The 23,550-nt window shown below is 37.1% G+C and overlaps 1 long non-coding RNA gene across 2 annotated transcripts; it reads right to left on the reverse strand.

Moving 5' to 3' along the window:
• Positions 1–2,923: 2,923 nt before the first annotated feature.
• On the reverse strand, positions 2,924–14,046 carry LOC138128696 (uncharacterized). Of its 2 annotated transcripts, XR_011158858.1 has the most exons (4): positions 13,341–14,046; positions 11,112–13,291; positions 10,969–11,062; positions 2,924–10,919 (listed from the first exon to the last, which is right to left on the reverse strand). It is a non-coding gene; the product is annotated as an uncharacterized lncRNA (long non-coding RNA). The 2 variants fall into 2 exon arrangements; XR_011158857.1 differs by having other exon boundaries at positions 10,969–13,291.
• Between the last annotated feature and the right edge of the window lie 9,504 nt (positions 14,047–23,550).

Below are 23,550 nucleotides of genomic sequence, written 5' to 3' on the forward strand. Positions count from 1 at the left end.
TTTTACAACTGAAATGGCTTGCAAACGCAAACATAGCAAATATAGTTCAATTATTTCATCACATTACGTATTTAAAGGTTTAACCTTTGAAACCTTAGACCCTTGGTGCAAAGAAGCCATCGATTTCATTAATGTCATCGAAATCGGCAAAGGTACTTTTGGGCAATTCGTATTCTTCAAAAGTACCTTTACGAGATATCAATTTTAAGGTTATGTTCTATTGGAAATGATGTTACAGAGTATGTTGGCCTTTCTGAACCTTTTTTATAAAGACCTAATTATCTTGAAGACAAATTTGTCATTAAATTATTACCAATAGGAATCCCGCTGCAACCCCACTCGTAAAAATGTAAAATATGAAACGGAATCGGGTGACCCATCTAGTATTTGTGGAAATATTTTTATAACCGATTTTACTTGATTGGTGATTAAAAAATACTCAAAATTTCTTAAAATTATCCCATTCACAAACGAATAAAAAAGTCGGATTCCGAATCATTCTTCAATTCCCGCAAAGGTACTTTTGGGGAATTCGTGTTCCTCAAAAGTACCTTTACGTGATATCAATTTTAAGGTTACGTTCTATCTAAAATGATGTTACAGGCAATGCTGGTTTTTCTGAGCCTTTTTAAAAAGACCTAATTATTTTGAAGACAAGTTTGTCATTAAATTATTATCAATAGGAATCCCACTGCAACCTCATTCGTAAAAATGTAAAATATGAAACGGAATCGGGTGACCCCTCTAGTATTTGGCGAAATATTTTTATAACCGATTTTACTTGATTGGTGATTAAAAAATACTCAAAATTCCCTGAAATTATCCCAAACACAAATAAATAGAAAAGCCGGATTTCGAACCATTCTCCAATTCCCGCAAAGGTACTTTTGGGGAATTTGTGTTCCTCAAAAGTACCTTTACGTGATATGCGTTTTAGGAGTATGTTCAATTGGAAATGATGTTGCAGACTATGCTGGCCTTTCTGAACCTTTTTAAAAAGACCTAATTATTTTGAAGTCAAAGTTAACATTGAATTGTTATCAACAGGAATCCTGCTGCAACCCCACTCTTAAAAATGTAAAATATGAGACGGAATCGGGTGACCCCTCTAGTATTTTCCGAAATATTTTTACAGCCGATTTTACTTGATTGGTGATTAAAAAATACTCAAAATTCCTTGAAATTATCCCAAACACAAATAAATAAAAAAGCCGGATTCCGAATCATTCTCCTATTCCCGCAAAGGTACTTTTGGGGAATTCGTGTTCCTCAAAAGTACCTTTACGTGATATGCGTTTTAGGAGTATGTTCAATTGGAAATGATGTTACAGATTATCCTGGCCCTTCTGAGCCTTTTTAAAAAGACCTAACTATTTTGAAGACAAAGTTGTCATTAAATTATTATCAATAGGAATCCCGCTGCAACCCCATTCGTAAATATGTGAAATATGAAACAGAATCGGATGACCCCTCTAGTTTTTGGCGAAATATTTTTATAACCGATTTTACTTCATTGGTGTTTAAAAAATACTCAAAATTCCTTGAAATTATCCCAAACAAAAATAAATAAAAAAGCCGGATTCCGAATCATTGTCCAATTCCCGCAAAGGTACTGTTGGGGAATTTGTGTTCCTCAAAAGTACCTTTACGTGATATGCGTTTTAGGGGTATGTTCAATTGGAAATGATGTTACAGACTATGCTGGCCTTTCAGAGCCTTTTTAAAAAGACCTAATTATTTTGAAGACAAATTTGTCATTAAATTATTACCAATAGGAATCCCGCTGCAACCCCACTCGTAAAAATGTAAAATATGAAACGGAATCGGGTGACCCATCTAGTATTTGTGGAAATATTTTTATAACCGATTTTACTTGATTGGTGATTAAAAAATACTCAAAATTTCTTAAAATTATCCGATTCACAAACGAATAAAAAAGTCGGATTCCGAATCATTCTTCAATTCCCGCAAAGGTACTTTTGGGGAATTCGTGTTCCTCAAAAGTACCTTTACGTGATATCAATTTTAAGGTTACGTTCTATTTAAAATGATGTTACAGGCAATGCTGGTTTTTCTGAGCCTTTTTAAAAAGACCTAATTATTTTGAAGACAAGTTTGTCATTAAATTATTATCAATAGGAATCCCACTGCAACCTCATTCGTAAAAATGTAAAATATGAAACGGAATCGGGTGACCCCTCTAGTATTTGGCGAAATATTTTTATAACCGATTTTACTTGATTGGTGATTAAAAAATACTCAAAATTCCTTGAAATTATCCCAAACACAAATAAATAAAAAAGCCGGATTCCGAATCATTCTCCAATTCCCGCAAAGGTACTTTTGGGGAATTTGTGTTCCTCAAAAGTACCTTTACGTGATATGCATTTTAGGAGTATGTTCAATTGGAAATGATGTTACAGATTATCCTGGCCCTTCTGAGCCTTTTTCAAAAGACCTAATTATTTTGAAGACAAAGTTGTCATTAAATTATTATCAATAGGAATCCCGCTGCAACCCCATTCGTAAATATGTAAAATATGAAACGGAATCGGATGACCCCTCTGGTTTTTGGCGAAATATTTTTATAACCGATTTTACTTGATTGGTGATTAAAAAATACTCAAAATTCCTTGAAATTATCCCAAAAACAAATAAATAAAAAAGCCGGATTCCGAATCATTCTCCAATTCCCGCAAAGGTACTTTTGGGGAATTTGTGTTCCTCAAAAGTACCTTTACGTGATATGCGTTTTAGGAGTATGTTCAATTGGAAATGATGTTACAGACTATGCTGGCCTTTCTGAACCTTTTTAAAAAGACCTAATTATTTTGAAGTCAAAGTTAACATTGAATTGTTATCAACAGGAATCCTGCTGCAACCCCACTCCTAAAAATGTAAAATATGAAACGGAATCGGGTGACCCCACTAGTATTTGGCGAAATATTTTTACAACCCATTTTTCTTGATTGATGATTAAAAAATACTCAAAATTCCTTGAAATTCTCCCAATCACAAACGAATAAAGAAGCCGGATTCCGAATCATTCTTCAATTCTCGCAAAGGTACTTTTGGGGAATTTACGTTCTTCAAAAGTACCTTTACGTGATATCAATTTTATCGTAATCACAAACGAACAAAAAAGCCGGATTCCGAATCATTCTTCAATTCTCGCAAAGGTACTTTTGGGGAATTCGTGTTTTTCCAAAGTACCTTTACGTGGTGTCAATTTTGAGGTTATATAGGTATGTTCTACTGGAAATGATGTTACAGAGTAGGTATGTCCGCCTCTCTGAGTTTTTTATAAAGACCTAATTATTTTGAAGTCCAAGTTGACATTAAATTATTATCAACAGGAATGCCGCTGCAACCCCATTCTTAAAAATATTAAATATGACAGGGAATCGGGTGACCCTTTAGTATTTGAGAAATGTTTTTACAACGGATGTTAATTGATTAGTGAAAAGAAAAATACTTGAAATTATCCCAATCACAAACGAATTAAAAAGTCGGATTCCGAATCATTCTTCAATTCTCGCAAAGGTACTTTTGGGGAATTTATGTTCTTCAAAAGTACCTTTACGTCATATCAATTTTGAGGTTATATAGGTATGTTCTACTGGAAATGATGTTACAGAGTATGTCGGCCTCTCTGAGCCTTTTTAAAAAGACCTAATTATCTTGAAGGCAAAGTTGACATTAAATTATTATCAACAGTAATCCCGCAGTAACCCCATTTAAAAAAAATATTAAATATGAAATGGAATCGAGTGACTCTTCTAGTATTTGGCGAAATATTTTTTACATCCGATTTTACTTCATTAGTGATTATTAAACAGTACTAAAAATACTTGCAATTGTCCAAATCACAAACGAATTAAAAAGCACTGATTCCGAATATACCTTCGATTCTCGTAAAGGTACTTTTGGGGAATTCGTGTTCTTCAAAAGTATCTTTACGTGATATCAATTTTTTAAGGTTATGTTCTATTCGAAATGATGTTACATAAACATGAATTTATATTATTAAAAAAACAAATCTTGAAGACAAAATTGACCCTAAAATGATATTAGAAACTAAAAATTATAAATAGAAAATGGAGTCGACTAACCTTTCGTTTAAAAAGTCTTTTCAAAGTTTTTGATTCAAATCTTTTTTCTAAGTATAGACCACCTGGAGTCTCCTTGACATAGATTAAAGATTGCAAAAGTGGATAAAGTGTCTCTCAATAATTGAAATTTATTTTAATTCTTTACTTGCAATTTTTATTTTCTTAACAGTTTTCACAAAAATAATTTTTAATTTTACAAAATTTACAAAGGGAGTAGTTTTTTAAATAGTTGAACGCAAAACGACAAAAAAATATCCTTTCCCGTAAGGGAACAGAAACTCCTTGAAAGTATCATTAGATACAGTCAATGAAGATTATGTACCTAATGAAACTTTCAGGGAGTTTCTGTTTCTCAAAAGTGCCAATTCGTATGTAGGGGGTTGCGGCACAGATTAGTAAGCCAGTTATGAGGAAAACAAAATTTTTGATTAGCCATTAATGTTGTGACAGTTTTTAAGATGATCGCATCATTTTAAAAAACTTCTACGAGATTTTGGATTTTGAAAAAAAAAGTGGGGGGTGAAACTGGAAAAAAAGTTACTGTTTGTTCGTCATCTGAAATTAGACAGTTAAGGTTTGTAGTATTTTGCTTTTTTGTACATAAAAAAGTTTGGGGGTTGAAAGGGGTTGGGAGGGTATTTTCTTGTCACACTGTTAACATTAAAACTAAGAATTTTTAGTGTGAACAATCAATGCTAAAAAACAAAAAAATTATGGGAGCAAATTTACAAAAGGGGGTAGTTTTTCAAAGGGTTGAGCGTAAAACAACAAAAAAATATCATTGCCCTTGATAATAGAGTTTATGTATCTAATGATACTTTCAAGGAGTCACGGTTTCTCAAAAGTACCAATTCGTGTGTAGGGGGTTGCGGCACAGATTTGTAAATAAGCCAGTTATGAGCAAAACAAAATTTTTGATTAGCCATTAGTGTTGTGACAGTTTTTAAGATGATCACAACACTTTAAAAAAGTTTTACGACATTTAGGAATTGTGAAAGTAAACGCAGGGGGTGAGAATTAAAAAAAATACCGTTGATCATTATCCGAAATTATTTAAAGGCAGTTTTTTATTATGCCAAAATAAGGATTGAAAAGCTAATTTAGAGTAATAATAATAATTTATAAACATTTTGTCAATTAAAATAAGGGTTGAAAACGAGTTTTATGGCAATGAAATTGCTGTCCATATTTGAAAATAATTTCGTAATGTATTTCACCATCTAGGGGACAATAGTCTAGTTAAACTCATTACAGTGTCGATACAGTGTTAGTTCATGTAGTGGGCAGCACATCCCAATGAGATCTTGATACCTCAAAGGTACCTTTCCGTTGCATGGAATTTCGAGGAGCTCCTCGAAATTCCCAAATTCTCCTCGAAAGTACCATTCCGTGCTACAAATCTCCTCAAAAGTATCTTTCCCCATACATATATATATATATATATATATATGTATATGTCAATGGGAAAAGATGATTCAAAACAATAGGCGTTCTATTCAATTTTTGTTGGTAGGGTTAGTGCAGAAAAACGAAATTCTGCGTTAGCAAAGCACTTGTGCACCAACCTTGAAATTTAACTAATAACTTGATAGAACTCAACATAGTTACTGTATTGAAAAGTAACAAATGTACTGAACTTTGCGATAAGTTGAACAAAATTGCCAAAACGGGTTGGGTTTCTGCGTCGAAGTTGTGCGCCCCTATGTATTTTATAGCTGTGCTTTCTCGACTTCCAGCTGCTTAATTCTATCCAATTCCAATTTCATCACCAAAGGGTGGTCCGAGTCTGGATTCATCTGAGAATGAGAGATATATGATTTTTAGTTACTTGTTTACGTTAAACGAGATAATTACATTAGTTTTATTAATACTAACCGTAGCCATAGTAAAAATATATATGGTGTAATACGGGGGTAGCCACCCCCATCCTGTTTCAATTTAGTGAAAGTTAAGTAAAGCACAACAAGGTAGCTCGGTGGCCGCATGGCTGTCGGAGACAGTGCTCCGAGGTCGCGGTCCCGGCGCTAGTGGGTTCGAATATCACCGAAGGGGGAGGATTTTTTCGAAGGAAGGAACCTCCGCCGGGGGCCATGGATGTGTGTGTATGTCTATCAGGGGTGACGGTAGGGTGGTGGAAGGAAGAGCGACACTCTTCCGACACCACCGCGAGGTCAGCAGGGTTCGAATCCCAGACCGGATGGGTGTCCCATGGGTGTTGTGTTGTTGTATTCGTGTTGTGTCGTCCAGAAAAAGGAGAAAAGAGAGGGTGGGCGTGGGTAGCCGGGGAAAGTACCCCGGAGCCCCGCCGCACCACATAAAGGAAAAGTGAGAAAAAAACAAGCCGACCGTAAAAGGTACCTGATAGGCCAAGTGGTTGGTGTAAATAAATGTAAATAGTAAAGTGGAGTCCAGAGTATCAAACACCCCACAACATTGCTTGCTTTAATTTTATAAATGTCAATATAGTTGAGTTTTTTTAGCTATTGTTTCGCTTGCACCTGTGATTCCAACTGACGGCTTTCTTTGGTCCACTGAACTTACAGGCAGGTTTTGAGATGGCACAGCATTCTTTTTTAATCTACGTTTCAGTGTATCAGGAGCTGCAAATGAGATTAGGATGACATATTTGGGTTGGCTCATCGTGATCTCTTAGTATTTTATTTCATTATTTACTGTATTCTCCCCAAATGTTTTCTATTTCTACCTGTTTTTATTCAACAATGCAGTTGCTTCAAGATCTCAAATGCTAACGTGTACTTTTTTAAAATACAACAGTAGAATCTTCATTTTTATCGATTTTTCAAATTTTTTTTCGACCAAGGATTTAGGAATCTGCATGGTGTGATCTGGTTGGTAAGGGCAAACGTCCATCACATGATCGTACAGTGTGCAGACAAAACCAATCACAAGCGCTATCCGTTTTAAGAAATACATACATATATTTGAAAGAATATGTGACTTGTTTTAGTTAATATTGACTTTAGTGTTGTGTTACATTGCATGAATTTTTAATCAGTTTCTTCTACAACATTTCTAACTTTAAAAGTATCAATTCCCTCAAAATGATCCTTTGATTACCTATTATTAAAAATTTAGTTTCGTATTTGCTTGAGATAAACTCAATGAATGTCGGAAGAAAGAGCACGGGGAGGTTTCGGTGGACAAGACATTATTATTAGGAAAACACAAGGGGATGAACATAGGGCTTCGTACGGCTCAAGCGCTCGAGACAGACTGGATGTTGATCAGTGTTGCCAGACCCATCGAGTGAAATTTCGGTATATAACTCGGAGCTTTTCGGTAGATTTCGTAAAAAATCTGTAGATTTTTAATTTTTCGTAGCCGGAGGTATTTCTGGTAATAAAATTCGATTACATTTTAAAAGGATTTACATTAAACAATGAAACGTCCGAAAAGATTAATTCCGATACTATAAATACATAATATTTTAGAAAACAAAGACTGTAAAATCAGTACACAATTGGTGCGATTCTGTTTTAAAATTTACCAGTATTGCTATATAACAATGTTGTAGTTGCTAGGATATGAAGCTATTGATCGGTTGCAAAATCAATGTTGTTCAAATACAATATTGCTAAATTTTGAAACAGAATCGCAGTAAATATCGAATTACCAGAGATACTAAAACTAAAGAACTTTTAAATAAAATAGAAACAAAAGAATTTGGTTTTGTTTATGACAAGAGAGTTATTCTAGAAAACTTTGATACAATACCGTTTAGATATTAATCCTTTTTAATAATAATAATAATAAATGTTTATTGCAGCCATCAACAATAATAAATTAAAAAAAAATACAAAACAAATCCTCAAAATTACTAAACAACAATATATAAAGTACAGCGGCTACAAAAGGCATGAACCACGGACTGTTTTTCGTTCATGCCATTGAGGTAGCCGAGTTTCAAACCAACTGTGTGATTTTCGGTCCTTTCCGAACTACATTAGACGTTGTTGTTGTCCAGCCCTTTTGCTTTGAAGTAGGTGCGCTCAACTTTCAATAACTTTCCACGTCCACGTTGTCACTTCGGACTTGTTCGTATTTTCAGGAGGGGTTTTAGCGGAGCCTCGTTCGGGGGTCTAGAGAGTAGCCAGGGCTCACTATTTGCCTAGAGTTCCGAATGAGTAGTCTGTTGAAACGAATCTGGTATTGTTTAATTTAGGGCACTTAACCATGACGAGGTACGGTCACGTGTTCTTGGCCTTTTTGAATTTCGCGGGTTTGGTTTTCATTGCGCATGTTGGGTAAGAAAAAAGATGGTCGCTTGGTGGGATTTTTGAACTTCCGGCAGCAGAAATGCAAAAACCATATGCGTCAAAATGTGGGCAAGGAAAAATAAAAATTGACCTGTTTCGGGATTTTTTACAAAAATTGCCTATTTCCAAGTTATGAATTTTATTCCAGTTAAAGTTTCCACCCTGTATATTCTCTATGAGTCATCACATCTTAGCCGATTCTGGTTATATTATGATTTACGATCAATTCATCGATGAGATCCTCATCTATATCAGCGAGACCTATGTCCTCAATGTCTGATAGATCCTCATTCATTAACAAATCAGTTAACTCTTGTACATCGCTTGGATGGATCATCAAAAAAATATATTTTTTTCTTAGAAGTCATTGCACGGAATTTACTAAAACAAATGTAATGTGCATTAATTTAGCTTTTATGCGAAAATGAAGTATAGTTTGTCTCAATTCTAAATTTCCACCACCTGTTGAATTATGTTGGCAAAATAAAAATATTTCTAAATTGAGGATTCTTATAACCAAAGTTGGCAATATAATTATTTTATAAACATGATTCGAAAACATTAAAATTAGTTTATAAGTTTATTTTGGTTTTAGAGTAGTTTAATATGTGTAGCTTTTTAACTCAGATTTTTATGCCTAGTTTTCTTAATCATTTTCCTATTTTATATGCACTATTTTCCAACAAAAACCCGTATTTCAACTAAAACATCAAAAACAACGTTGAATTTGACTTTTTACCCTGATTTTTAACCCCCTTTTTCTAACTAAAATTTTTCTAAAAACATCAATTTTCTAGAAAAATGAGTCCATTTTCAAGTTTTAGTGGGTAGTTGAAATTTGTTGAGTTTGAAAAACAGCCCATTGAGATCTTTTCAAAAACACAAAAATTGGTAAAATAGTCAATTCAAGTCAATTTTATCCATTAAAACATCGATTTTTTATGGAAACTACTCTGTTTTTTATGGTCTTTTTAAAAATGTGAGCCAGATTTTTATGCTAAAAATAAGAAAAGCTACCCTGTTTTTTATGATTTCTTAAAAAATGTGGGCCGGACGTAACAACTGAATCTGTGGTTTTTGTTGAAGAAGAACTTAAAAAAAAAATGTCTCGATACAATATACTTTTACATTATGTACCATTATTCATTTACAACTATGCTCTAAGATTGCATGTATGTGGATAATTGTCTTTTGAACTCACCTACCTTGCCTAACATTTTCAAATTCATCGGTAATTCATTGTATTCTCTTTAATTCCTTTATAGAAAATTGAGTTCATTGTTCGGCTCAACATGACTTTAGTTATGTTTAAATCAGGCTTGTCTCTAGTTGAGTACCGATGAACTTGATAATTGAATTTAATAAGACATTTAAAGTATACCGGTAACATGTTATGTACCATCTTAAACATAAAAATCATTGACATAATAATATAATCTTTGTTCCACTAACATCCACTGTAGAGTGTTGAGCATGAGTCGAATAGATGTATATTTATTACATTATGACCAAAAAGTGGCCAGTGACTGACCGGGTTCTCAGGGGGTTTTCGGGGCATAGGGTGTGGGTTCAAAAAAATGAAAAATGGGCGCCAGGCAACTTGCTTTTGAGCTTGGTTGAACTTGTCCAGCTGCCGGGACAAGTGCTCTGATTTTTACCCGTCTAGGGAGTATGAACAGATACTCGTAGATGATAAAATTAAAATTGGTTTATTCGGTCCAAAGCAAAAATCTCACAAAATTTGTTGTGCAGCTTTAGCACTGGTTCACACGAGTGTGATAACGGTTCGCATGTAACCAATTAGTAAAAAAATGCGGAACCAGTACTTTTAGATGATCTTAAAAATTATGTGGTCTCAACCAGAAAAGCTTTTCTCTTACAATAGACCGAGATTAACTTAAATTAACAAGATATTCTAAGACGAGTAATAAATGGTTTTAAAATCCTTGAAAGGAAACCCTCCCGAACCTTCAACTTCCTCCTGGTCTGGTTTGAGCCATAAAATGAAACTGAAGTAAACCCAAGGTCAAGGCTTGGATTTCACCTTGACGATAAATAAAAATTGATTCCTACAGGAAGGGGTGAAGTTGGTAAATTTCCGGAATGTTGAAAGTTGATCGTTAAATTTTCTAAATTGACATTTGAAAGTGATTGCAAAATTGCTGACTAAAAATTCTTACTGTTTACAAAATACAAAAAATACAAGAAAACGCAGAAATTGTTTAAGTGAGAAGCGGGAAATTCGAGGCGTTCAAAAACTTGAAATATCCGCAATAAATGTGAGTGTGGCGACTTATCTTATGCCGGCTGGTTGTGCGTCCTCGAAGAGCGTACTTTCGGCTTGCGATAAGGTTCCTTAAACGGGAGCGTCACGGCGTGACCTTGACGTTTTCAAAAATGCTTGGCCGGAAACGAAATGATGTTCCTTACGGACGGTAACTTGCGAACAATGGCCCTATGTAACGATACTGGTCTGGCGATGACCACCCTAGAGAACGATGTGGCTCTCGACCACCCTAAAGAACGACCCCTAACGAATTGTCGTTAGTGTTGCGAAAGTCAAACGATTTGGTAATTACCTTTCCGCTGAAAGGGGTTGCTCCACGATAAACTGAAGGAGGACTTTCCGGTACTCCTTCACGGTACGGTAACGGTAATTGGCTCGAACTACCCCTAATAGACGAAAGTTAGTGAAGTGAATTCGCTAATGAAGGATAATTACCTCTATCTCGCTAGATGACGAGAGGTTTCTCGACCACGGCAAAACGGTACGGTAAATCTTCGGGCTCCTCGACGGCCCCGGAGGCTGGCAGCGCCGGACGATAAGCACCATGGCGTTCGGCAATCCACCCACAGGGATGATTGCGGATCCCGAACGCCACGCACGTGATTCGCGGCTCGCGACTTGCGGCACAGCCGCCCGCTCGGCAGACGCCGACCGAGTCCTCTAATTTCCGCTGGCGATGGGTTTTTTTGGTTACCCCCGCCTCTAGGATATCAACACGAAAGATCTGGACCTTATTCCGTTGGGCGATAAGGCGTCCCGGTAATTGCACTGACAGCGCATCTTGATGACTACTTCCGGCGGTACTACACTTGCGCGCTTAATGACAGATGGTCGATCATGGCGCCGGTTTGTTTACGTTGGACATTCACCGACCGGGAAATTCAGAGATTGAAGCCGTAATGTGTCGGTGAGTTCGCGCGTAATTCACGAAAGATGGTTCTTCCAGAATTTGCTCCAAAAATGATGTCCGCGGATGGTCCCGATGCGCTTAGGACTCGCCGAGATACGACTACGCTTGCGACACCAGGCGCGGCATCACAGCGTGATCCTGACGTGTCCTCACAAAACGGACCATAAGCGAACGACGGTACGAAACTGGAAGAACGACGATATGGCTGGCACCAAGACTCTACAAAGAAAACTCTCGAAATGAAAACCGCGAAAGAAACAAACGAAAACCGAAAGTGAAACTGAAAGCGAAACTGAATGAAAACTGAAAGTGAACCGACAAACAAAAAATGAACCCTGACCCGATAAACTAAAAATTGACTTGGTTGACGACACAAACAAACTGAATGATTTCGAAATGAGCGTCCCGAAAAAGGTTACGGCAGGGTGGGCGCGTCGCGACGTCATGTGCCGTGCGTTGTCTTGCTAGTTCCTGATTTTCGAACAGCGATCTAATTGTCCCGCGAGCAAAAGTAGGACCTCTTGGCCTCCTACCCCGGCCAAAACGAATAGTGGCATTTTGACCTGCTACAACATTTAAGTATTATTCTCATGCCTCTATTCTGTAATTTTTGTAATACACCAATTTTTGTTTTATCCATTAGATACAAAACAGAGGCACAAAAATCAAAATGTGGTAAAATTATTGATTTATATATCAACAAACATTTATATTTAAAAAAATAAAGTTTTTTAGAAATTTTATCATTTTTATTTTTTTGAAAAAAATGCATAGATATGTAATAGGAAAATGACAGAAAACTAGGGATTAAAAAGTTACACATTTTAGACTACTAAAGCTGAAAATCAATTTGTTTTCCAAGTCTAAGGGCCGGTTTCACCAACGTGAGTTAAATTTAACAATAGATTAAAATAGACGAAAACATTGTTAGATAGAACAATAGGTAACTAAAGTAACGAAGCATTTTAACCTACAGTTAACGTTAACTGGCGTTTGTGAAATCGGCCGTACATCGAACAAATAAAGAAATATCTAACTCACATTTTTGTGGAAATTTAAAAACAGCATTGAATCATAAAAGTCAAAGACCAAACTGGCGTGGAAATTTAAAAAATCTGAGTTATCATTTAAAAAATAATTTACTCACTTAGTTGTCATAATCAATCTTTTATTTTTAAATTTATCAACAAACGACATCATTAGTGATTACTCATTATATTACACTGATGAAAGTCATTATATTACTAACAACAAAAATTTGGATAAATAAATGAGTAATAATCAATCTGTCTTGTACAAAATGTAAAACTGAAAAAACTTGGAAAATTATTATAGAAACTAGCTGAAGGTGACCATTGGGAATGGAAAGGGCAGAGAATTAAATTTTTTTAATTAATTTTTGATTTTTTAGAATGAATTTTGGATGATTTACGACTAATAAAAGAAAAATATAGATTTTTTTATTTTTAATAACACGTGAACTATATTACAGCACAGGGCAAGTCATGTGTATTTTTTTGAAGACGTACGTTTAAAATTTCAGTTTTGATATAAGGTGAATAAAACACTAACATAATGGAATAGTTGCCTCAGATAACATGATACAGAGGTCAAGTGTTTCTAAACATGGAAAAATTCAACAATACATTAAATATTAATTTGCGGTTAACTGATGCCCTCGCTAGTCCCTGAATCGCTATCGCTACTGCAAAAAAAGTTAGTAATATCATTTGTAAAAAAAAAACTATATTTACCTAGGAAGGGCTTCGACAAATAAATCCTTACCCCCTCGGCTCCCAAATGTCAGTTCGATTTCTTCCTCGTTCTCCAGTTTCAACAAAACTTTGACATCAGTACATCACTAAGGATAGCGATGTTTTGTATTTCATAAAAATTGATTTTCGAATGATCATGATCAATTAATGAGCCCGGGGTGTATGTAATTGGTGTTTTTCTTTCGGCATCGAAAACCGCTACCGTAGCCTCTCGTGGCTTCTCGAACTCCTCGTTTGTGTTTAGTTTTACCAAGACTATCGCGGACCACATTTTTTGTATGTACAACAAACAAAGAATATTCTTAGCGCGATGCACTGCTTTGTTTCAAGTAACTTACCGAGCTCTGCAATGAAATTTTCGAAATGATTTTTTCACTGATAAAGCCATTATCAAAATAAAAAATCAGACCAAAAAAAACTGCAGCAAAAAAGAAACTACTACGACGTATACCACAGATAACACCGACGTATACAATACTGTTCCAGCACTTCCAGCTGGTTCCAGCGATTGCGCACGATAAAATCACAGATTACGTGAAATAAATAAATAAATTTATTGTAGCACATATATACTCGTACAAAGAGAAAAGAGTGTATAATAGAGCCGTGTCAGATTACAGGAATTTATGAACATAAAAATTCATCAACCGTATAATAAACATTCAGTTTCAGGAAGTCTATCACACTAGATCTTAATTTATTATACATAAGGCTGTCCATATCAACTATCACTTTTCGGAGCTTATTATAATAAATAATGCCTATATACAGGGTGTCTCAGCTAAGACTTTAGAGACTAATATATCGGTTATTTTCCGACGGATTTTTGTGAAATTTAAAATGCAGATATTTTATACGGTGAAGAGTAAAATCCCATTTGTAAGAGAATTTTAAAAACGCAACAGAAAAACTACCTCTTCCACCCAAACATGTGGCTCATAAATTATGTTCTGAAAGGTCCTTGACTCGGGGGTGATTTTTACGAGTCCCACAGGCGAGACGGGGACAGTGTAGCTTTGGCAGCTGGAACCGACGGGTTGTCCAAGGTACGAGTACGAGAGTGACGGCAGGTGAATAGTCTGTGACCCGGCAGTGGTGCAGTGAATTAGGCTTGTGACCTTGTGACCTTGACTAGAGAATGGGCAGGCAGCATTGAATGTAGCCAACGGACTCCGTTTCGGCTCAGAGACGCGAGGGTCGCGGGTTCGATTCCGCTTGTGAAACAAACTTTTTACTTTTTAAAAATGATTTAAATTTGTCGGCATGAAAATTTTTATGGATTACACGTCCAGAAAATGTCTTGCGAGTGCTTGTGTTGCTTCGCCTCGGCTAAACCGCCTCGGCTACGCAATATCATTTTCTGGACCAAATAACTATTTCGTGCCTCCGGCCGGAATTTGGTAAATTACAGATCTCGAAATCGTCCAGAAACACATGCATTGCCGGCGTAGTCCGGCTAAAAGTAGGGGTTTTGAGTTGTCATCGGTTTCGGTTGGCATTTGTTATCAGAATTTTATCAAACGTCATTGTTTGTTCTGTGGATGGCTCGTAAAAAATGTTTTTCTATTTATGACAACGTACAAACTACAAAGAAGCAATATTTAACTAAAATTAATTAATTAAAATTACGTTTCGAGCCACTTCTTGAATATGGGCTGGTGTGTTTATTACAGCAAATGTTTCAGGAAAATGTCAAAAACAAAACAAATTAATTAAATTTAATAAATGTCAGGAAACAAGAGCGATGTTGATTTTAAAATTTAAATGTTTAAATGTAAGTGTTGCAAACACAAAAAAAGTCCCTAATACCAATTATGAAAACAAGTGCTTTAACTTCGATTTAACAAAAATCCGCAGAAGCCGGCACGAAAAATTTTGTGTATCACACGTCCAGAAACTGTTTTGCGAGCATTCGTACTTACAATACTCGTCTGTCGACTCGTACTGCGAACCGACTCATGCTCGCAAACGTGCAGTTTCTGGCCTTGTGATACAAATAACTAATACTGGATGGTTTAATTCGTCCATAAAGGTGTAAAACACGATCGGAATATTTTAGCGAGGTAATTTAGTTCACGTACGCTTCCTGTGTCTTCAAATAAATTGACGACTCTCTGAATCTTAAATTTTATAAAGCGTACATTTGGATAGTGTTCCACGAGAAAACGAACTGTCTTATTGAAGTTCTTACGACACTCTCCATAGGCAAAAATTGTTTCCCTTTTCAACAATATTGAAATTTCAGTCATTGTAGCCTATTTTTAGAGTATTTTCAATAAATTTACACAATTTGACTTTTCTAATGAAACGCGCCCACTTTTGACAGATTTTAAGGGGTGTACAAAATGTTGCTTGGCAACTTTTCATCAATTGTTTCAAAAGGTAACTGCTCAAATACCTTCAAAATTTAGATTACATTTTTAACAACAAAGTCTAATCTTTTCGTTGAATCAGACGAGTGATTTAGTTAATTTTTTGTACAGACACGTATTTTTTTTATGTTTTTAACAATCTGTATATATAGTGAGCGGCAAAAGTATGGAATAAATTCATTAAAAATTAAACAAAATTTTTTTCAAAAGAATCTTTGGACAGGTCGATTTTAGTTTATAAAAATACATATTTTAATAGAAAACAAAATTCCAAGCAGTCAATTGTTTTCGAGTTATGACGTCATCGATAGTTTTTTTTTAAATAGAAACCCCCTATTTTTTTTCTTGATTCTGATAGCCCTTTTAATTGTCTAAATGACAGTAGAAAAATTTTGTTATCTTACATAAGGAAATTTTTGAGAAAAAAATAATAAAGTTGGAAAAAATAAATTTTATAATGAACAAAAACAAGTCAAAAAATCAAGTAGGTAAATCAAACAGTCAAATGTTACTGTCAATTTCATTCGTATGTGTTATTTGTTTTACAAAACGTTTTCGAAACTGACTCATTTAACAGAAACACAACGTATAGAAATTTTCATTTTGATTGGATGCGATAGATAAAACTGAAACAGGGGGAATTTCTTCATAAACTTGCTTATTGTCAACAAGCTGGGGTAGGCAATTCGAACATTTAATTCCATAATTTTAAGTACTTAGTAATACAGTTTGACTTGTTTTTGTTCGTTATAAAATTTATTTTTTCCAAATTCATTATTTTTTTTCTCAAAAATTTCCTTATGTAAGATAACAAAATTTTTATACTGGCGTTTAGACAATTAAAAGGGCTATCAGAATCAAGAAAAAAATAGGGGGTTTCCATTTAAAAAAACTGTCCATGACGTCATAACTCGAAAACAAATGACTGCTTGGAATTTTATTTTCTATTAAAATATGTATTTTTATAAACTAAAATTGACCTGTCCAAAGATCTTTTTGAAAAAAACACCCCCTAGTCGATATACGCTAAACTAAAAGCAGGGTTGGCAAAATTGCAGGAGCCTGTAACCCTTACATTTAGTACATTTATATGTAACGCCAGGTCATAATGGGTTAATATAAGAATAAGAGAATGTGGCTCTTTTTGCCTGAAAACACATTAATTATATTGTAACCTACCTGAGGGTTTGGTCCACTGCGCCGGACTCAGTCGGGGACCAATTTGTATGTTGGGGGGGTTCCTTGGCGAAAAATATAGGGCGCCACGGATTTGGTTAAGAAAAAATTTAAAAATCTTGGGTCCAAATCCGAAAACCCCAGAAAAAAAAAATCCGGCAACTCAATAACAGATGGAATCAAAATAATTGTATATTGAAGTAAGATTAAAGTATTTACAAGAAGAGTATTTGATATGATTTGAGATTAAGTGAAATTAAATATGACTGTGCTTATAAAGCCGCTACCAATTAGGAATTAACGATCAAATTAATATTCGGTTTTTACCCGGAGTTTGCTCTTATATTCGAGCGCGTGGCCACGTGTCGTACAGGGCGTAAAAAATTGTTCAAGTTATTTTGTAGTTTGAACGAACAAACAACGCGTCTAGTAGCTAGCCCTTCACAAGATTATTTGTAAACTTATCTAAATTACACCTTGGTACACGGTAAGTTTATATGCCGAAATTTGATGGAACTAAATGTCCGTTCGTTGCGACAATTTACAAATAAGGATATAAGGATCAAAAAATCTGACCGTGGTTACTCCAGTGCTGTCTACTATCAGAAGGTGGACTCCGGGGGCTCCGATGAGGGTTTGTTTTGATGGTGCGTTCAGGTGGTAGAAACTGCGTCTGCATGAAGACAGCTGCGCACGAAAAAACGAAAGACGAAGCGACGAAAGCCTTATCAAGACGGTGGTTGGTTGTCCCCTTATCTTGATTTGATGAGCAGGTAAAGTAAAGAAAAAAAAAGGCCTAGGAGAAGAGAAAATTTCCTAGATGAAGTAAAAGAGGGAAGGTCGAAGATAAGAGCGTTGAAGATCTCACCTGAGTTTTAACTCTGGCCTTTTCCGGAAAATGGGTGCAGATGGATGAACTCTGGGTCGAGTTATTCACTTGCACTTTCGTAGATTTTAGCGGTAACGATAACTGCTTTTTCTTTTCTTTTTACGGTACTCAACGATAAGTTTTTTCGGGAAAGTTTACCGTGTAAACAAATTCGCTGTACACGAAAAACGGGAAGAGAGTAAAAATCTAGTATCCTTCCTTTTTATAAACTCGGAGCTTTTGTTAACTCTACGTAAAATTGGATGGGCCAATGGTGTACTGCCGTGCATTGCAGTCATAGGAAAAGTGGGGTGCCAGATTTTTGGGGGAAAAGACAGTTGACAGACCAAAATAAACAAAGAGGTGAGGTTAGGTTACGTGAAATAGTTCTTGGAAAATCAGCAAACCTTTGCTCCCCGGATTACATTTAGAAGACAACGGGTACTGAAATGAAACTAGTTTCGCCCACCTACTAGTTCACGGCACGAAGAAACGAAGGCACTGAAACTGAGGCTCACAGTACCCAAGTGTGGGCCTCCAGGGTAAGGTTAAAGGGAACAAGGTGGCTAAACTACCCTGCAAGTTAAGCTTTTCCGTAGGTGACATAAATTTTTTTTGATTTTCGGAAGACTTCTACCTCCCCTAAATCACAAAGGGTGGCGATATTCTTCAGCCCTTCACCACATGGCGAAGAAGATGAAAGAATTTACGAAAAAAATGCTGAAATGGAAGAATTAGATAATGTGTTTCAGCATATTGCGCAAAGGAACCTTTAACACAAAAATCACAACCTGAGAATTTTTAATAAAAACGGGGCCCTTTTACCCGTTACAATATTATTTGTAGTTAAACAATTAAAGAATTTACCATTATTTAAATAAAATTCACTGAACCCTGGAAATTTATTGAACAGGAACAAACTGCGAAGTGCGAAATATCTGGGAAACAGCTGATCATAGAAAAGGCAACTAATGCTGATGGTGACAACTGACAGATTCTATTGTTGATCAGCTTATCGGCCAAGAATCAAGAAAACGTAACATCTCCAAGCGTTCATGTAAACGGCGTCGTTATTTTGCGGTGTCGCCAAAACGTAATCTAACGCCACATCAAACGAGTCGTCGGTAGTCAAGTGACGTCCGTAAGGGAAGATCCGCCGATCTCCTATCTTCGTCCGGACTTTTCCGTAGTCTTCCCGGAATTTTCCGGAGGGGCACGTTCGAACGGTGTAGCCGCTTTTTCCGCACTTGACCGATTTCGCTTCGGGACAGTTTCTCGAGAGATGACCGGTGCGTTTACACGAAAAACACTTTACCAGCTTCGGTTTCGGGGGGGTTACCAAATGGGGCTGGAACTTTTCGATGTTCAGCTTGGTCTTGCCGATGCTGTTGCACAGATCGAGAAGTCGATCGATGGAATTGACTTCATTGTCCCATATTTTGTTCTGATAATATGGGCGGATGTTACGCTTGATGATTTTGAATTTTTCCGAGACCGGTAGTTCTTCGGGTAAAAATTTCGCACGCTGGATGAAACGCGCCACGTACTCGTATGCACGGAGCTATCGACTCCTGGTCTGACTGCTTGAACGACTTGAGCCGGTCCAAGGCCGTTCCCGCTTCAAACACTTGCAAAAACAGGACCACGAGTTCATGTCTGGCACAACGAGACGGAACCATTCACGAGCATCACCGGTCAACAAAATTTTCATAGCCCGAACCACGTCGATTTTAGGCGTGTGTGTCAGCTCCATCTGATCCTGAACGTCCTGTAAAAACTGAAACATGACAGATTCGTCTCTTGTCCCGTTGAAGTGAATTTTGCATTTGAACCCGGACGATCTATGCCGCAGATGATGAAGGTTCGTTTGTCAGAGTGTCAGAGGTGCGCCGCTTGGACCACGAGGTCCAAAACGCCTTCCGGGTGGAGTCGTCGGGCCGCGGAATATAGCCCAGGCGTCGCTCGTAATGCCAAAACTTGACACCTCGATCAGGGACACGGCCGATTGATTGCCTGATCGTAGACCTGACTAAACTCGATAGTTCGGCCAGTCCCGCAGCGCAAGCTTCTATCTCCGTCGCGACGTCGAGCGTGTTTTCCACGGGCGTGCACGGATTCTGCTGATCCAAAATGATCAGACCGCGTAAATTGTTCGCCAGGTCCTCGACCGTGTCGTCCGGAACGACCGACCAATCGCGAGTTGCCTCATTCTCAAGCTCTTGGCCGCTCAAACACTCGATCTGGTGCTTCATTATTTACGGCTCGACAAGGCCCGACCGAACTTAAAAAAAAAAAAAAAAACAACAACGAAAGAAAACGAAAACACGATATGGTTCGCGAAGACCGAAAGAAAAAACGAACGACAATCGAAAAACGACTTCGCAGCCAAAATGACTCTCACCAAGAGTATGACGCCGAGTGATGGCGTTTCCAACAGGACTCTCTCTTTCGGGGGGGATTCACGCAGTCCAGCACTAACTCGCAGCTGTACCCAGGGGCAAAGCTCCAGTCTGAGAAGATCTCGATTCCGGCGGAACTCCGCTCACAGTTGGCTGGAAGTACTGATTGTATTAGAACAATGTCGCGCTTTTCTCCCTTTCACTCTCCGATCGGGACAACCGATCGACCAAATTTGGCCGATGCACCAAGTAGTATTGCGACACAAAGGGGCCGGCCACAAACAAAACTCCGGTTGTCCGGATCGGCGAGCGGGACAGGACAGAGAAACACCTAAATTCGGGGACAAAACAACATTTATTCTTCCAGCTACAGGGGCGGCTTGCCAAACTTCGGCACCTCGCAGGGTGCTACACTGTGGGGTACCGATCGCCCCTCGCTTGGAATTGGTGGACTTCCTTCGGGTTGTTCAGCGGGGCCCAGAAGTGGTCTGAGGAGGACTGTTCAGGAGCCTTTTGGCGGGTGTTGTAACAGCCTGGCGGAGCTCTGCTGGAGTCAGGGCTCGCCTGCTCCCTGGCCTGTGCGATGCCCCGGTGGGGTCTCCACGAGGTGGTGGGAGAACATGTTGCAGTAGCGAAGCAGTAAGATGGTGCCTGAGACAACGATATGACCCCTGGGAAGTCGAAAATAGTCTAGGGAAAGATCCTGCTGGGCGCCCTGCGTGTTAAATTTTTTGTTGCGGGAGCCCCCATTTTGGTTGCAAGATTGTACTTACTGTGTCGCGAGTTATCGTCATTAATCCATCTCCTGGACGTTGATCGAACCCGATCCCGCAGCGTATCGTGGTTCCTGCTTCCGCCGGTTCGATTAATCGGTCAAGGGACCTTCGACTCCGGGACGCTATCACACACAAACGTCCGGACTCTGGTTCGAACACGGCGAAAACGGTAACGCGTCCTTGTTCGGTCAACTCTTGACGGAGAAAGAAGGAATTTTCGTACCGTTGCGATTTGCGTCAGCGCTCTCCGCGAGGGTGAAACCGTTTGGTGGGGCGCAAGTTAGCGAGCGATTTTATCGGCCAATAACCGCATCATAGTATGTACTATCGCGACCATCCAAAAGTGAACGGTTTTTTTATAGTTTGATTTTTACTTTAAATCATAGGCGTCCTAAAATGTTAAAGTTTGACACTAGCGTTAAAAAAATTATTGAAACAATTTTTTTTAAATGCCACATCTCCGATTCAGACAGGTAGGGCTATTGCAAAGCTAGAAGAAAATTGGTCGTTGGCTGCTGTGGTGAGAGAATTACATTGCAGTAAGACTTGCATCTTTAATATAAAGAGGCGTTGGCAAGAAAACAGGCTTGAGAGGCCAATACGAATAGGCTGTGCCACAGACCATCAACAGAATTAAGACTTTCAAAACCCGTATAAAACATGGGAGACACTGACAACACTAGCGCTGCTCTAGCGTTAGGCCAAACTAAATTACCGAATTTACTCGTTAATCCGATCGGGAATTTCCGTTTAAAAAGAAGGTTGATTTGAATATTAATTAATAATGTCATCAGTAATTTTGAATTTTCTAATTTCTGTCAAGGTTTAGTCAATAAATTTTATAAATTCTTTTACAAAATAAATTACTCCAAACCAGTATCTTGAGATAATTTTTCGTAATCTTTTTATTTGGTAAGTTATCTTTTTCTTTTTGAAAAAGTACGAAATATGGTTTTTCAGATTGCAATTTGTATTTTATTTATTTGGATATGGGAAAAATTAAATATAAATGCTTTGTAAACAAGATAGGCGATAAAAAATAAACATTTTAAATTTCAAAAATTAGAAGAACAAAGGAAACGATGGATAGAAGCTTTAGGTAAATGTTGCACCACCCTTCAAAACAGATAATGCCTTTACTTGCGAGAAACATTTTAGCAACAATTTCTGTACACAAAAAACAAAACTCCATAAATACGCCCTGCCGTCGATTTTTCTTCGTGAAGACAAACTAACTTCAATAAACAATGTTAGACCAGCTGAACAAATTGAAAATTCTACGATTACTGAAAATCCCACTGTAGAGAATCTGATCCTTTCTGTTATGCCCAAGGCCCAAAATAGACACCCAACAAAACCTTCTATTGTGTTGCGAGTACTTGAATGCAAGAAAGTTAGTAGTCTTACTTCAAAAGGTAGAAACATTTATTATATGGGCCGATATCAGCAAAAAACAATTTCAAAATTAAAAAATCTTTTGCACGATCCTAAAATTATATCCAGAAATTTTAAAAGTTAACGCCAAATCAAATTATTGAACTAATTCTACCCTTCAATTCAGTTTCACTCGCCTTTTAAACTAGCCCACTCATGCCCAAAAAATCCCAATTTACACACAAACTCGTTTAATGAACTACTAATTTGTTGTATATGTTTGAATTTGTATTAAAATGTTTAATACTTAATTAGTCGTTTATATATATATTTTTTTAGATAAGTATCAATTTAAATCAATTTGAAAAAAAAATAGGAAACTAGTCAGATATGCAACTTGTTATACATTAGTTTGGCCTAACGCTCGGGCAGCGCCACTTGAGCGCGTCACCAAGAATGTAATCCCTCTTGACAGTCTTACTATAGTTTAATTGTCTGTGGGCTGTGCGAATAGGTGTTGGAAAGGTTTCTTTACTTAAGTTTACTTTCACTCCAATAATGTACATATTAATAACTTCTCAGCTTCATTTTTATTAAAACTTATTTATTACAACTTTTTATTATTAAAATAGTAACGCCTGCTGCACGAACTCCAATGAATACAGCCTGATTTAACCACGACCTGCTGTTCAAAAGTGTAATTTGAGTGATCCCCGCAGAGCGCTAGTGTACGGGCCCTGTACTCAATCTTAACTCTAAAATCATGTCTAAACATATTTTTCCGCATTTTTATTCTTTAGAAGCGCCCGTACTGTGGCGCCCTCATCGGCGAAAATGGGCTCTTTCTCGGAAACATTTTCGCAATGCTTTTTTAATGAAATGAACAGGCCGGTTATTATACAGCAGGTCGTGGATTTAACTAACGAAAAATACGAAAATTTTCGCAAGCTATCGTTCATTTTTGGATGGCCGCGATTGTACCTATATCGGTTTTAAGGTTTAACCACGTCAAATTTCTGGTTATACCGCATCAAACACCTCTCCCAATGACAAACTTGGCACTACTGATGTTTAAATAAAACAGTCTTATTAAGTAAGTTTCTGTCTTATACTATCACATTTAATATTTCGATTAAATATATATTCGTATGAAGAAAAATACAAATATTATATATTTATAAGTTCAACCGAGGCCTCCGTGAATATACAGGCCGCGACTAAAGC

This window comes from Tenebrio molitor, chromosome 4, assembly GCF_963966145.1.
Source record: "Tenebrio molitor chromosome 4, icTenMoli1.1, whole genome shotgun sequence".
Classification (NCBI taxonomy): domain Eukaryota; kingdom Metazoa; phylum Arthropoda; class Insecta; order Coleoptera; family Tenebrionidae; genus Tenebrio; species Tenebrio molitor.